Below are 15,309 nucleotides of genomic sequence, written 5' to 3' on the forward strand. Positions count from 1 at the left end.
ACAAAGGCTAATAGCTAAAGCCAAAAAAACATTACAAAAAAAAAAACCCTACACATACAACCTAAAACACGAAAGCACACAAAAAAAAAACCAATTTAACAAAAATAAAAAATCCAAGAAAAAACAAAAAACTGACAAAAAATAAAATATAATAAAAGTCATCAACCAATGCCTTTCTTTACAGAAGATACATTTCTACTAACATTATCAATATTTAATACTTTAGCCTTATCAAAAAGTAAAATTTGAGCTAAGGTAGATGGAGATAACAACAACAAACCAATCGATTATATCTTCCTTTTATCATCCATTGCCAGAAAATCCGCAGCTTTATTCCCATCCTTGCAAACAAGGGACAAACAATAATTCTTCACAGAAGGCCATAAGCAACAAATATCATTGATAATGCCAACACTTTTCTGATCACAAGTAATAGCCATATCATCAGTAACAACCTTGTATAAGATCTCATAATTCCTTTCAACATATATACTCACAGCTCCTAATTTTTTAGCAAGTAGTAGGGCTATTTTTAAAGCCAAAGCTTCAATCATCAAAGCTAAAAAACCTACCATTTTCACTTATACCTATCACAAAGTTATCCAAATCATCTCTTCCAACAATCCCAATATCATCACAATCTTTTATCTCATCAAAAGCTCCATCATAATTCAATTTCATCCTACCTTTACTAGGAAAACACCAAGGCAACTTTACTTTCTTATTTACATCAACCTTTCTCGCAAATTCAGAAATCGGCACATTATTAATTTCACACAAAAGTCTGTCAACCAAAACATTCACCTCAATAGGAGCAAAATTTTTACCTTCAAACACAAATCTGTATCAAAGTTTTTAAATATACCAACAGGTAAAAAATATTCTACACTTAATCGTATCATAAAGGTTGTTATTCATAACCCAAGTAGTATAACCCAATCTTCAATACTACTTACTAAGAATCTTTTAATTTTCCATTCAAGATGACCCCCAAACCAAAAATTTTTAGCCAATGAGATAACAAAATCATATGTTCCCTAGTTTCCTCTTAATTTCCTGAGATGGCTATTTATTATGACTAATTTGAGAATGTCATCAATGAAGGTCCCAGATAGTCTATTAAAATCCTTTTCAGCATTAATTTTTAGAGCCATAAATCCTTTTTTTTTTGTCTTGTTTCTCATAGAATGTGGGAGTTTTGAATTGCCAAGTATTCATGGGTCCCCTTTTGATTGACTCAAGGTGCAGACATAATTGAAAATTTAAATTCCCTCATATGTATGTCTTAAATATTTTTAGTATTATGAAAATGTGAAATGTATATATTCACTTTTGATGTTTTATGCTTTGTTTAGATGGAAAGAAAACACAAGAGAAAATAAATTTTTTCCAATTTGGATAAGAAAGAAAAAGTGAAAAGAAAGAAAAGTAATGAAAAAAATGAAGGTATGGGACTCACCATATTTCCTTCCAACTTTTCTCTCCAGAAGTGGATAAATTTTGGAGAAAAATTTCATTCTAACATCTACCTTTTACTCTTCAACCTTGGTAGCAACATTATCTTTAGTGAGAGCATATTCTTCTTCTCCATCATGTTCTTTACTATGCTCTTCTTCTCCTGCCTCTTCTTTGAAGGTTAGTTCTTCCCATTAGCTTGTGGCTCTGATTCTTTCTTGTTTTTATGATTCATTTCCTGCCAATATTTTTAGAACTAGACCGGATATTAAATGGAAAGGCCAATGGTTTTATATATATATATATATATGTATATATATATATAAAATACCTTAAATATAAGAAATTAATATAAAATTGCTACTTAGCTTAAAAATAAAACTAAATATTTTAAGTTTATTATAATTTAATAGGTCACATGATACAATATAATATTAAATAATTAAAAAAATGAGTCATTTAAAAAAAAAGAGAAAAAGAATTTTTTTTTAACTGTCCAATTTTTAAGAATCGAATCTGATTTTTCGGTCCAAAAGCTGGTCCAAAGTAATTTAATTTGACCCAACTCTTTAAATGATTTTTTCAGCCTAACTAGTCAATGGTCGGACTTTCGGTCCGATTTAATTTTTTAATCATTGTTTCCCGCCATCATTCCTCCTCTCTCTCATCCCCATAGTCTCCGTTCTCACGATTTCTTGTTTCTATCCTCTTCAAGCCACCCTCTTCATCCAACTAGAAACCAATGCCTTTATCTCCAAGCACCAATCCAGCTTCCACATTGCATCAAAGGGATCGCCAGTGACGTCATTGGGTCAGCCCATCGTCGAAGGAGTTCAATGTGGTTGGTTTAGTTTCCGTGTAATTTTAGTGAGTGTTTTTAATTGTTTAGTGATTGTGATTAATTTAGTATCCATAAAAAAAATATCCTTTTTTATTTTGATTATTTTTGAAAGTTTAAACGAATATCATAAAAACTCACAAAATAATTTTTTAAAAAAATAAGTGATTTTTTTATGAAATAAGTTAAAATAAATTAGCTTGCATAAAACACGATATATTTTGATAAACGATAGTCAAATTGATTGTAAATAAAATATTTTATTAAACTAATTGAGATACTGGTTTAATAATTTCTTGATTCAATTGGATGGGTTGACTCGAATTTTCATATGTATATTGCATAGAAGTAAATATAGGGATTCAATAAAAATAATAAAATTTAAGAACTAAATAAAAAGGTAAGCAAAATTATGAGGTTTGGCAGATTAGTTTTTCCTTTTTGTAAATGAAATTAATAAATTTTATATTTTAAATTAAATTAAAATATTTTATGATTTTAAAATTAATTATATAATTTTTATGACTCATAATTTATGTCATCGGGTTATGTCTTCTAAATAAATTTTAAAAATGACCATCTTTTGGGAAAGAAAAGAGGCATCTGCACGGCGCGTGGGAGCCGCTGGTTTTTAACACAAAACTACTTTTCCGACGTCAGATTGAGAGGCATAGCAACTGAAACTGTTTGCGATCATTCATTCTGTTTCATCTTTTCACCCAAGGGACAGATCGCTCACTCTGTATGCCTACTCCCTCTCTTCCTAGAACCCTAGAACTCTTAATTGTGCTTTGTGAAAACTTTATTTTGTACATGGTGATTTCAATCGTTGGCGTTTTGAAGTTCGATTTTCTTTTCTTTTTTTTCTTTTTTATGGATTGGATGCGGGAATTGCTCTTCTGACATTTATATTGCATCTCTAATGCCTCTTCGTCTCCTTTGTTTTCTTTTGTGGACATATCTTTTTTGAGATTCTGATGCTTCGGATATCTTGTTTACAGGATTGCTTGGTATGATTTGAATAAGTGATGATCGGCAATTGAGTCGGTGCTTTTTTTTTTTTTGTGTGTGGGGGCACTGGAGTTTTTTCTTTTGAATGAAAAATAAAGCAGAGCGGACACGTAGTAGTCTTTCTGCTGTGTCTGGCTTTGATTCTTTGTTACTTCGTTTTGGTTGCAGTTAAAGATGGGCATATACCTCAGCGCCCCGAAAACAGAGAAGGCCTCTGATGATGGTGAGAATGACAGTCTTCGCTACGGGTTGTCTTCCATGCAGGGATGGCGTGCTACCATGGAAGATGCTGTAAGTACTCCATTGACTCAATTCATTTCATGAAATGGCAGTTGCGATTTCTGTGTGGCTATGTATTTTTGTTTTCAACACGCAACTGCATGATCAATTCCCCCCCACCTTGACTTTTGACTTGGGTATATCATATGGTAATGTTCTATTGTTAACTGCCACAATTACGAGTTTGGATTTTACTTTTGTGGGCATAAATCAAGTTCATGGAGAAAGTATAGTGGGTTTAAAACCAGTCTTGCCCGTTACCTGGTAATCAAGTGGTGAAGAAAAGGACGAACCCGAGATTGACGATTTAATTCATTGTGGCTGAAATAATGTTAATCTTTAGTTGCTAGAAAGTTATGAAAATTTTATTTTATTTTATTTTTTCTCGTAAGATAAAAATGGAGTTAGATAGGTTGTTCTAGTTAAAAGGAAGGGTGCATTGCAAGTGGTGAATGTCTGCCAACAAAGGATCACTAATAGTAATCTAACTGAACTGCTGAAGATCCTTTGATCATGCACCTAGATCCTACCAGTTGAGCCGGTCCTTGTTGGCTTTTTATAATCTTCCTGTGTTTCAAGTCTTGTTAGCGTTCTATTTTCATCTTGCGCATTCAAGGTATTGTGATATATGAAACTTCTGATCTGATAAGATACGCTCAATAAGTCAGTTCATTTATAATTTATACAATCTTGCGCTATTAAAATGATTCTTCTAATTTAACAACATATTGTTGCTAAAAGTAAATACACAGTTGTGGTAGGATGTCTGGCTGTCTGCTCAGAATAAGTTTTTTTTGGACTAATTTGTTACTTGCATTGAGAATCTCTTTCTGGCATTAATGGGCATGTAATACACTTGATCAGATATATCTTTTTAACCCTTCACAATACTTATTTACAGGATTTGGTGTAAAAGCTTCAAATAATTTTTTTTTTCTTTTAAATCTGGTAAAACTCCTTGCAGTAAGAAGTTTCCTAATTTGTTATTCTATTAATTGCTTTGGGAAGTTTGTAATATGCATGGTATTTTTTTGTTTTCTTAATGAACTTGTAGATGATTTTTCCATCATTAAAATGCTGTAATTAATAGAGCAAAAGTTCTACATCTTAGTTGCAAATCAGTAATAGTATTTCTTAATCAGCTACTGCTACGAACATGATACTGTATGAATAATAATGTTCCAGATTTTTTTAACATACAACATGCCCTTGTGCTTATATGAAAATTCCTATCATTTGAATTGAATCTTGCATGGACATGATGTTGATGATTCACTAACACCTGGGTTCAATGCTAGATCAGTAGCCTCATGTTATATTACAAAATTACAATCTATTAGACGGGTCATACAAAATTTTCTTCTTTTATATTGCTTGCCAGCATGCAGCCCATCTAAATTTGGACGAGTCAACATCTTTCTTTGGTGTTTATGACGGCCATGGAGGTCAGTATTTTCATTATGATCTTTTTAACAATGGTTATTAAATGATCAGAAATATAATCCATTTTAAATTATTCAATGTTTCAATGTATCGTTTTTTAAAAAAATGTTTCAATGTTTCATTTTAAATATCGTTTTTTAAATTATTCAATTTTGCTTGCAAGAAACAAAATGGCGTGGAGAAGAAGCTAAGGATATTCAAGGTTTCAAACTTTGGTATACAGGAAAAGTAAGTGCACGCAATGGAGTAGGCATCATTATAGATAAGGAGTGGAAGAAGAACGTTGTAGCAGTTAGCAGAATTGGAGATAGAATTATTTCTTTAAAAATGATAATTGGACGTGAGACTGTTAATATTGTTAGCGCTTATGCGCCGCAAGTCGGGACAGAAGCCAGTCTTAAGGAATTATTTTGGGAGGATCTAGAGGGGTTGATTCGACACATACCACAGAGTGAAAAGATTTTTATTGGAGGAGACTTTAATGGGCATGTCGGGAGGGAAGGCCTAAGAGATGGTTTGGGCACCTATTGAGGAAAAAATGGTAGAAAATCGGTTGAGATGGTTTGGGCATGTACAAAGAAGACCAAGGGAGGCACCAGTGAGAAGAGTGGAACATATAACTTTGAGTCCGATTAAGAGAGGTAGAGGAAGGCCTAAGAGAACACTCTTGGAAGTTGTTGAACGTGATCTCTTAATTAATAATATTTCTAAAAGCTTAATAAATGATAGAGCACAATGGCGTCTTGCAATCCATGTAGCCGACCCCACCTAGTGGGATAAAGGCTTGTTGTTGTTGTTGTATTTCTTAGGGAGAGTTTTTTCAACACTATATATTTATTTATTTTTTAAATAGAAGCCATTTGAATTATGTTAGACCTTTCTCTTATATTTGGAGTTGCTTGTGTCCACTATAAATAGGAAATCTTTTTCACCACGTGGCAAGCCGACAGCCTCAAGGGAGGAGTATTGAATGCTTGATCTGGCATGGAACTTGATTTTTTCATTCTTTAGTGAATAAGATCCATACAGCCAGGGGGAATGGGGGTCGGATTTTGGTTTTTCTTTTTTTTTTATTCTCTACCTGAATATGGTTGACTTCTACAATTCTTTGATGTTTGTGAATTTGTTCTGGAAGAAATTGATAATTTAATTATCCATTTTTGAGAGTTTCCTTGCAGAGACAGTGCTATTTTGGTATTGACGAGTCTAATTGTAGTGTAATTCCAGTTTTGACAAACAAGATTCATGCAGCCTTATTATATCACACAACATCATAATGCTCTAAAATCACCTGAGGTCTGATTGAGTACCAGTAAATTGACACCTGGGGGCTTTTGGTTCATGTTTTAGATTCCCCCCTCCCCTTGTTATGCTTTGTCTGCTATAAATTATTTTCAGATTTCATTACTGTTGATTACTGATTATAGCTTTCTAAAGGGCTTAATTCAGTAGGCCGACATGTCCCTCAGATCTATGTCTAGTATATGATTTTGAAGTCTTCCATACAATCTGCTGCTTTTCAGGTAAAGCTGTTGCTAAATTTTGTGCCAAATATCTGCACCGACAGGTTCTTAAGAATGAAGCTTATGTAGCTGGAGATGTAGGCACATCTTTGCGGAAAACTTTTCTCAGGTTATTATTTAATTTTTGTTTTTGTTGTTTATGGCGGCATTCAATCCTTGTAGCCAACCCTACTTAATGGGATAAAACTTCTTGTTGTTTATGATCTACATTAATATTATATAATTCTTTAATTATGAAATCCTAAGGATGGCATTGTAAAGTAGTTGTCTTTTTACTAACTAGCCCCAGGCTGAAGCATCATCATGTTGTGTTCTACTGTTTTTTGTGTGATGATCTGTTATGTTGGCAGCACAGATATTTAAAAAGTAGATGTATTTTTATCAGATACAAATCTGGTATGATATCTGTACCATACTTAATGATAAGAGTACAACATCTATATATTTAGTTTTTTTTTTTTTTTGTCTCTCAAGTTGTTTCAAAACTGATAAAAAGCTTATAAAAAATCTTAATGATACAAATAAAAATGAAGGTTGACATTTAATTTATCTATACTCAGACAGATGCTATTCCTTAAAAGTTTTAAAAGTTTAGCTATATTGTCATCAATGTTATGCAAATTAACATGTCTCTGATTAACATCAATATTATGCAAATAATTTATTAAGAAATTAGATATATATGTCTCATTGAATGTGAAAGACCCTTCTAAATGATATTTTTGATGCAGTTGGATCTGATTCTTCTCTGATAAAAGGATCTACCTTAACTTTTAGTGGTGTTTTCCGTCAAACAATGGAGTTTATAATTTGCCTAGGTTTCTTTTCTCCATAGGTAAACTTAGTTACACATTAAGAGTTTTCATAGATCTTTAGTTCAACAAACACAGAACAATGACTGGTATTGGGATACAGTTATGAATTTCAGACATAAATTACTTAGTCAAATCAAAGTGTTGCGCAATTTTCCTTATCAATGGGCCCACCATTTTAGAACTATTTTGGGTGGTTTTTGGACAGCTTTGGCAGCAGACTGGTCGGTTTTTTCTTTTCTTTTCTTTTCTTTTTTTTTTAATGGGAAAGGTGAATATCAGGGATGATACTCCTATATATCATCGGCAGGGTCCACTTAAAGACTCATTGGCCCTTGAGTGGTAGGGGGTCTCCCTGTCTAGATTTGCTACCAATGCAAGATTTGATCTGTCATAGGTGAATTTGAACCCTCACCCAAGGGCACGTGTAAGTCTTATTTTGGTTTTTACAACCACTTGTGACAGCTTATTGGCAGCAGGCTAGTGGTTTAAAAACAGTTTCAATGTTTCATAACTGTTTTGGACAGTTTTAGGTATTTCTTTGGGCATTGGATGCCTTTATAACTGTTGTAGACAGTTTTGGGGCGGCTGAGGAGAGTGGCAGGTAAATTTTCAAATAGCATAGGGTTCCTAGCATCTCAAATAATAGGGAGTTTTTTTATTCTCCTGCTCTTTGTAAGAACTACTGTTTCATTTCATATGAATTCCTAGTTCTCTGTTTTGGTCTCTATTGCTTACATATGTCATTTTCTTCCTATTGAGAAAGAATGGATGAGATGATGCGTGGACAAAGAGGGTGGAGAGAATTGGCAGTCTTGGGAGATAATATAGAAAAGTTATCTGGCATGCTGGAGGGCTTTATATGGTCTCCCAGAGGAGGTGAAGGCAATGACCATTCTGATGATTGGGTTCATGAGGAGGTAACAAATAATAACTGCATTTTTGTTTTTCTTGCACAGTTGCTTCTTTTTCCTTAATTCTGATTTACTCATTCTGTTGTTGGACACACATTTTTGGGAAGATTTTAATGCCATATACATGGCCTTTAATTTTAGTGTATAAAACTTTTGGATTGGAAACCTCAATAAACTGCTCCATGTTTTTTCATATTTTAACGCATCAAAGAATTGTCAACCACTTTTTGTCAAAAGCACTTTGGCATCTGTTATATTTTCTAAACAAATGAAAATTTTCAAGAATTGAAACCGTTTTAGTTTGAAGTTAACAGAGATGGTTATGTCTCTTGATGTTGATATTACATTTTGGTTACTTGCGCATTGATCTTTGTTGGAATTGCTTACTAGTTACTAAGCAAACTAAACAATATTTAATTCATTAATTTCCACCAGTTCTCCCTTTCTAAAATCATTGGATTCTGTGGATTAGGTGTCCTAATGTTTTGATATCTGTGCTTGTTTCCAGTGTCTTCTAAATGTCTATATTATGGTTTTGGAGCTTAATGTATTCATATATTGTTAGTTTTTATGATATGTGGCAGTTTGACAACAATTTACTTTTAGAATGACTTTGTAGACTGGAGAAATTTATCAACCGTTTCCATCTAAAAAAATATGTTGTGATGTCAGGCATATTCCCTTTTGATCCCTAGCATATAAATATTTTTCATTCAAACTGAGGGTGTGTAATGATGCAAATCAGGGGCCACATTCTGATTTTACTGGACCAAACTCTGGATGCACAGCTTGTGTGGCAGTCATTCAGGCAACCGACTTGTGGTTGCAAATGCTGGTGATTCTCGCTGTGTAATATCAAGGAAGGGCCAGGTACCACCTCTCCCTCTTGAGTACCCTTTTCACTTAATTTGTAACATGCATGGAATATTGGGTACAGACATTGAAGGTGTAGGTGCATGATGTATCCAAACTATGTATGCTTTAATAGGTGTTGATGAGGGTACCAATTTGGAAAGGGGATATGAAGAGTGAGGAGAAAAAAGCAGTTATTTAAAGAATAAGAAAATGAGAAAGGTTGCCAATTTGCTGAGTACGATTTATGTTGCTGGATGGATATTTCAGTAGCTATAAAATTGCAAGTGGTTGATTCACCATTTTTCATGCACATATGATTTTGCAACAGTTTGAAGAAGATTGTTCATTAACATGTCTTTACCCATGATGGTTATGTCATGAAATGATTACAAAATCTAGACATTTCTTTGCAGAGTCCAGACTGCCTTTTCTCCTGTTTGCTCCCTCTATGCATGTGATTTGGTTTGCACTGAATCATATGAATTTACTTGTCTATGACTTGGTGTCTAAAACATAGTTATTGTTCAGTATGATTCTGGTGTCTGATTCTTTGATGAAATTTTATCTGTAGGCACATAATTTATCTAAAGACCACAAGCCTGACCTTGAAGTTGAGAGGGAGAGAATTCTAAAAGCTGGTGGTTTCATACAAGTTGGGCGAGTTAATGGAAGTCTAAATTTGGCCAGAGCAATTGGTAGTTCCTTTTATCATGATTCGTCAATTTGTTAATGTAAAGGAAACAATGAGAGACATTTTTTTATTCCCTGATCTACAATTCGTATGGTCATAGATTTCATCTTTCACCCTACCTTTTTGAAGTATGAAATTTTACAGGAGACATGGAATTCAAGCAAAACAAGTTTTTACCTGCTGAAAAGCAGATCGTGACCGCTGATCCAGACATAACTTCTGTATGTACTGCAAGTATATAGTACTATTCTTTATTAACAGGTTGATCGTTGTGGAATGATTGTATTTGATATGAGCCTCTGGTCATGTTACACTGATACAACTTATATTTATCCGAGCAAAAATAATATTAAGATTACGTGTTTCATAGAACAAATATATTGTTCTTCTGTAGTCATCTAACAAGTTTTCATTGTTTTACAATTTTCTACTTTTTTTATTTTTTAAACATTTTTCTGTAATAGGTTGAACTTTGCGATGATGATGAATTTCTTGTAATAGCTTGTGACGGGATATGGTAAGCTGCTTGGTTGCTGAAACGTCCTCTAGAAAGTCTGTTGACAGTATTTAATTCTTTTTTTGGGCCATGGACAGTATCTAATTCATTTACATAAAAGCATGCCTCCAACAGATATGTACATATTTTTGCAACTATTTTCGCTTCTTGTAACTTTTTCTATTTTTGTAAGCCACCTAAAATTATTAGTACACATTTGAACATAATTTTGTGACTGCAACAGTTAATTAAAATGTCACATGATCTAGCCCACATTTACTTTCTGAAAATTTGTTCTGATTTGATGCCCTGTTTCATTAGGGAATCTTTCTGCACAGTACTCTATGTTGACAATGTTACCTTTCTGTTTCTAAGATACTTGAGAAATCAAGATGGCTGCTCCTTTCTCTTTTGGTGATGAAATAGTTGTTATATCCAATGCTCTGCTATGTATTAAACATTGTTGAGTTTGATATATATATATATATATATATTTATATTAGGTTGGTCTTTCTATCAATATAGTTTAAGCCAATTTGATGGGACTTGCCTTAATGTTTTATGCCTTCAATTCATTCTTTAGTTAATCAATGTGGAATTTTTCAGTACATTCTAATACTATGACCTTTATTGTTGGTCATGTTGTGTGCGTAGGGATTGCATGTCTAGCCAACAGCTTGTGGATTTTATACATTCACAGTTGAAGACGGTAAGTTTTCTCTGGCCACATTGTTATGTTTTTCTGGATTTAAAAAACCTACTAAAATAGTACAAATCTCATGGTCTGGTTGTAACACATTTATATCACTGCTATGTAGGAGGATAAACTCTCGGCAGTTTGCGAGAAAGTATTTGATCGGTGCTTATCACCCACAGCCGGTGGCGAGGGATGTGACAACATGACCATGATCTTGGTTCAGTTCAAAAGGCCTTCAAGTCCTGATGATTCCATTGTGGACAAGTCTCCATCATCTGCTCAACCATCCAAGGATGATGAGAGTTCAAATCACCCATCTAATGGCGAAAGAAGTTTAGACCAACCAGTCTAGTTTCAAACTTCCAAGGCTGGTAAAAGTTTATCAGAATCAAAGCGAGAAAGAATTTTAGGCCCAAGTGAGGCCAGATGGTCTGCAATTTGTTGAAGCAACCGAGAGAAGGAAGAAGAGTGATTTTCAATCCAGAAATGAAATCATGATGTTGATTCTCAAAAGCGAATTGTATGTTTTAATTCTTCTGTTTATTATTGGCTTTTGTACATAGGCTTTGATATTTAGAATACCGAATGGCAAAAAAAGAGGGGGGAGGGTGTTTGGGGGTTGAGCAGGCCTGACAGGGAGCAGTTTCAAGGAGGATTGAAGTTATCTTTAGGAAATTCAATCACTTGAGGGGCTTTAATTCTGTCTTTTCCCCCTCAAATGAATACGTAAAAGAAAGGCCTGGAGCCATAAGATGTTGGTCTAAGCCATGGAGGTGAACTTTGCAAAGGATTATGATGTTTTCTGCATTCACTTTCTTTGTGAACTTAAAACATCATGTACGCTATTGATTGCATTTGTGTCAACCACATGTTCCTTTGATGTCCTAATTTTATGTGATAATGATAATGAAACTTCTAGCTATTGATTTGGTTCATAAAAGTTTAATTTTTTATTACTTTGTTTTTTCTTTGTTTTCTGAAGTTACTGCACGTTAGTCCTTTATGTGTTAAAAGCCTTTCCTCATTTGAACCTCTCCCTTAACTTGAAGGGTATGTCATCTTAAGGTGTTGCTAAGTGAATGGATTTTATCAACGTGTATGAATAATAAATTATAGCAAGGATCGAATTGCTACAAATTAACTTTCAAATTAATATGATTTATTAAGTATATTAAAGACTTGACATGTATATATAGTCAAGTGAGAACAAATTATTGAGGTCTTTTGTTTTTTAAAAGTGTAAATGAATAAAGTATTATCTAAATTTTAGATTTAATAGTATCATAAATCCTGAACTCATTTACTGTGCAGATTGTTTTATTCAACTTTTGAAAACAGTACAAACTAACTTCTGTGGTTGACAAAAGTTAAATTTGACTATTAGTTGATTAGAAAATGATAGAAAAAAATATCAAAATTATAAAAAAAATTACAACAAAGGATCCAAAAATTACAGGCGATAATGAAAATAACATGCCTTATCTCATTATATAAGGTCGGTTATGTAGATTGTATGACATTTTTGTGATCTATTATATACCAAACTTTTAAAAATGTTAATTAAAAGATTGTGGTTAACAACTTGCAAAATTACAAACAAGGACAAAGAAATTTTTTTTGTCATTTCTATAATTTTTTATTTCCTTTTATGTCATTTTCTAATTAACTAATGATTAAAATTAATTTTTGTTAATGGAAGAGGCTAGATTGCACCCTTTTAAAGTTGAGTGAATCATTTACACAATAAATGAGTTTAGAGTTCATGGTTTTATTAGATTTAAAATTTATGAGATAATTTACTCATTTACCCTTTTAAAAATCTCTTAAATTGTTTTCCTTCTTTTTAGAAAGGTGTCTAATTATACTTTTGTTTTATTAATCTATATACCTGTCAACTCATTATATTATTATTCATGGTATGGGATTTTAACATTGTTATATACTTTTTGAATAATAAAGAACAAATCAATAAAAATTAAACTAGACAATTGATAATTGAGATAAATTCAAGGGACTAAAAATTTCATTATCTCTAATTTTATTTGGTCTTGCCCCTTTTTTTTTAATATCATCATTCGTCTCTATTTTGATTGAAATTGCCCCTTCTGTCTTTAGGAATAAATGAAAAACCTTTTAAGAATATTGATTATATTATAGGTTGGCGTGCAAAGTTTTAGAAATTTCAGAAAGGGCCGAAGTCCTTGGTTGAAACTAAAATTATTTCAGATTTGTTGTTTTAGTACTTATCTTTCAATTTTCCTGTAATTAGTTTTGATTTTTTTAAAAAAATTGTACTTAATATTTTCAATATTCAACTTTTAAAACCCATCTTTAATCAATATTGAAAAAAATCAAGATGAATGCTAAAATTGTCTGAGGAAAGTATTAAAAAAAAAAAGTCAAGATGAGCATCGAAACTGAAAAAAAAAAGTACTGAATATTATTTAAGTAAAGAAAAGATCAAGTTGAATATAAAAAAATTTTAAAAAAAAGGACTGAAAAAATCAGTCCAGAAAATTAAGTCCATATATATGTATAATAAAGTTACTGATATCTACCTCTTTACAACTCATTTTTTTTAAATTTATTATGACATCTAATTATCATTAAATGGATCTTTTGAAATTTAACATTTCTATTTTGAAGAGTCAACATTTTGCCAGTTGTGCAGCATGGAACTCTGCCTAACAGGGAGTGAATTGAGTTTTATAAAAATTTACTAAATAATAATTAAATACAAAAGATAAGTTTAGAGAGATATCACCGAACACCAAGAAAAAAAAAGAAAAGCTTGCATAGATATTTATCCTGATTTAGCTCCAATCACTTGAGCTTACGTTCAATTCTCAAGTTTGCTTGAGATTTCTCCACTAATTTTACCAAGATTAATCCGGACTCTTGGTAACTATAGTACAATCCTAGGTTTAAACTAAAGTCTAAATTACTCCTCCTTACAAAGGTAATGATAAAATCCACTTAAACTGCCCAAGTTTAAGTTTCTCTGTGATGAGTCAGAAAAATAGAGGCAAATAGAGTATGTTCAAAGATGAACAACTATTATTAAATACTCTCACTTGGAGTTGATATATAATCAATAAAGCTCACTCGTAATACATATAAACTCAAAAATTTGGTAAACAATAAATATGAATGTCTCGAGTTTGTTCATGTTCATTCATCTATTTACCGTCTTCATAAATGCTTGTATTTATAGTTGGAGTTCGTAAAAGATTCATTATACTCATGGATATAGCCATTAGAGTCATTGTCTTTTTTTCTTTGAGTTGTTTGAACAATTGTTGAACTGAGGCAATGGAACAATGTTTTTCGACAAAGCTTTCTTTGTTACAGTAAGTAAGAAAAATAATGGCACTTTTCATTAAATGTTTTGACAAAGTAGGTAAAAGATTATTTCGGTAGAACAAAGCTATTTGAGAATAAGTAACTTTTGAATAAACTCAAGCTATGTTTATAAGAACCCTGAAACGTGTTTAGAAAGCTTATAGATAGTTTAGATAACACGCATTACTCTTAAAAGAAGAAAAGAGAATGAATCACGAGAGCTTCAATTAACCCCTATTTTACTTGCATGAAATAGAGCACAACACGTTAGGCTTATTTCAAAATAATAACATTTATTTTGAAATAGAGTAGAAGCTAATATGTAAGAAGGATTAGACATATTTCGAAGTAAAACTTTTATATCAGAATATAGTTACCTAAGCGTTACTTTGAAAATCATTATTTGAAAATAAGGAGTGCTATTACCAAATAGTCTACTCCTAAATAGACTAGTTTTGAATAGCTTATTCTTGAATAAGAAACTTTAAAAGAATGCTGAGCGAATAAGCTTTGAAAAATATAGGATTATTCTGAAATAAGAACAACTGTTCCTAATTAAGCTATATTTGAATGGACATGAGAGTTGATAATTGGAAAAAAGGAGAATTCACTTAGGAATACGCTATTTTGGAATAAGTAAGCTATTTCAAAATAAAGGCCATTTGAATTGAAAAACGATAAAGGCTCTTAGACTTGAATTATGTATTTTAAATCCACTTGAGACACCTTCCAAGGAATATAAGAGGTCCTTAAGAAATAAAAATTAAGTCAAATACTCAATCTTTAGAGAGAAACACAATATGAATAGGTTTAAAAAAAAGCTTACGTGTTTTTCGGCTATTTGAGAACAAGACACATACTTGAGAATAAGAAAATATATGGCAATAAGATGCAAGATTTAGAAACATAAATCAAAGTTAATCAATTTCCTTACAAGCCATTATTTCTTGATT

At 32.2% G+C, this 15,309-nt stretch overlaps 1 pseudogene; it reads left to right on the plus strand.

Annotated features, from left to right (window-relative positions):
- Positions 1-2,900: 2,900 nt before the first annotated feature.
- Positions 2,901-11,936, plus strand: LOC129296173 (probable protein phosphatase 2C 21; annotated as a pseudogene).
- The last annotated feature ends 3,373 nt before the right edge of the window (positions 11,937-15,309 follow it).

Source organism: Prosopis cineraria, unplaced genomic scaffold (assembly GCF_029017545.1).
Source record: "Prosopis cineraria cultivar Desert tree isolate PC_DT_omini unplaced genomic scaffold, ASM2901754v1 PC273, whole genome shotgun sequence".
NCBI classification, from domain to species: domain Eukaryota; kingdom Viridiplantae; phylum Streptophyta; class Magnoliopsida; order Fabales; family Fabaceae; genus Prosopis; species Prosopis cineraria.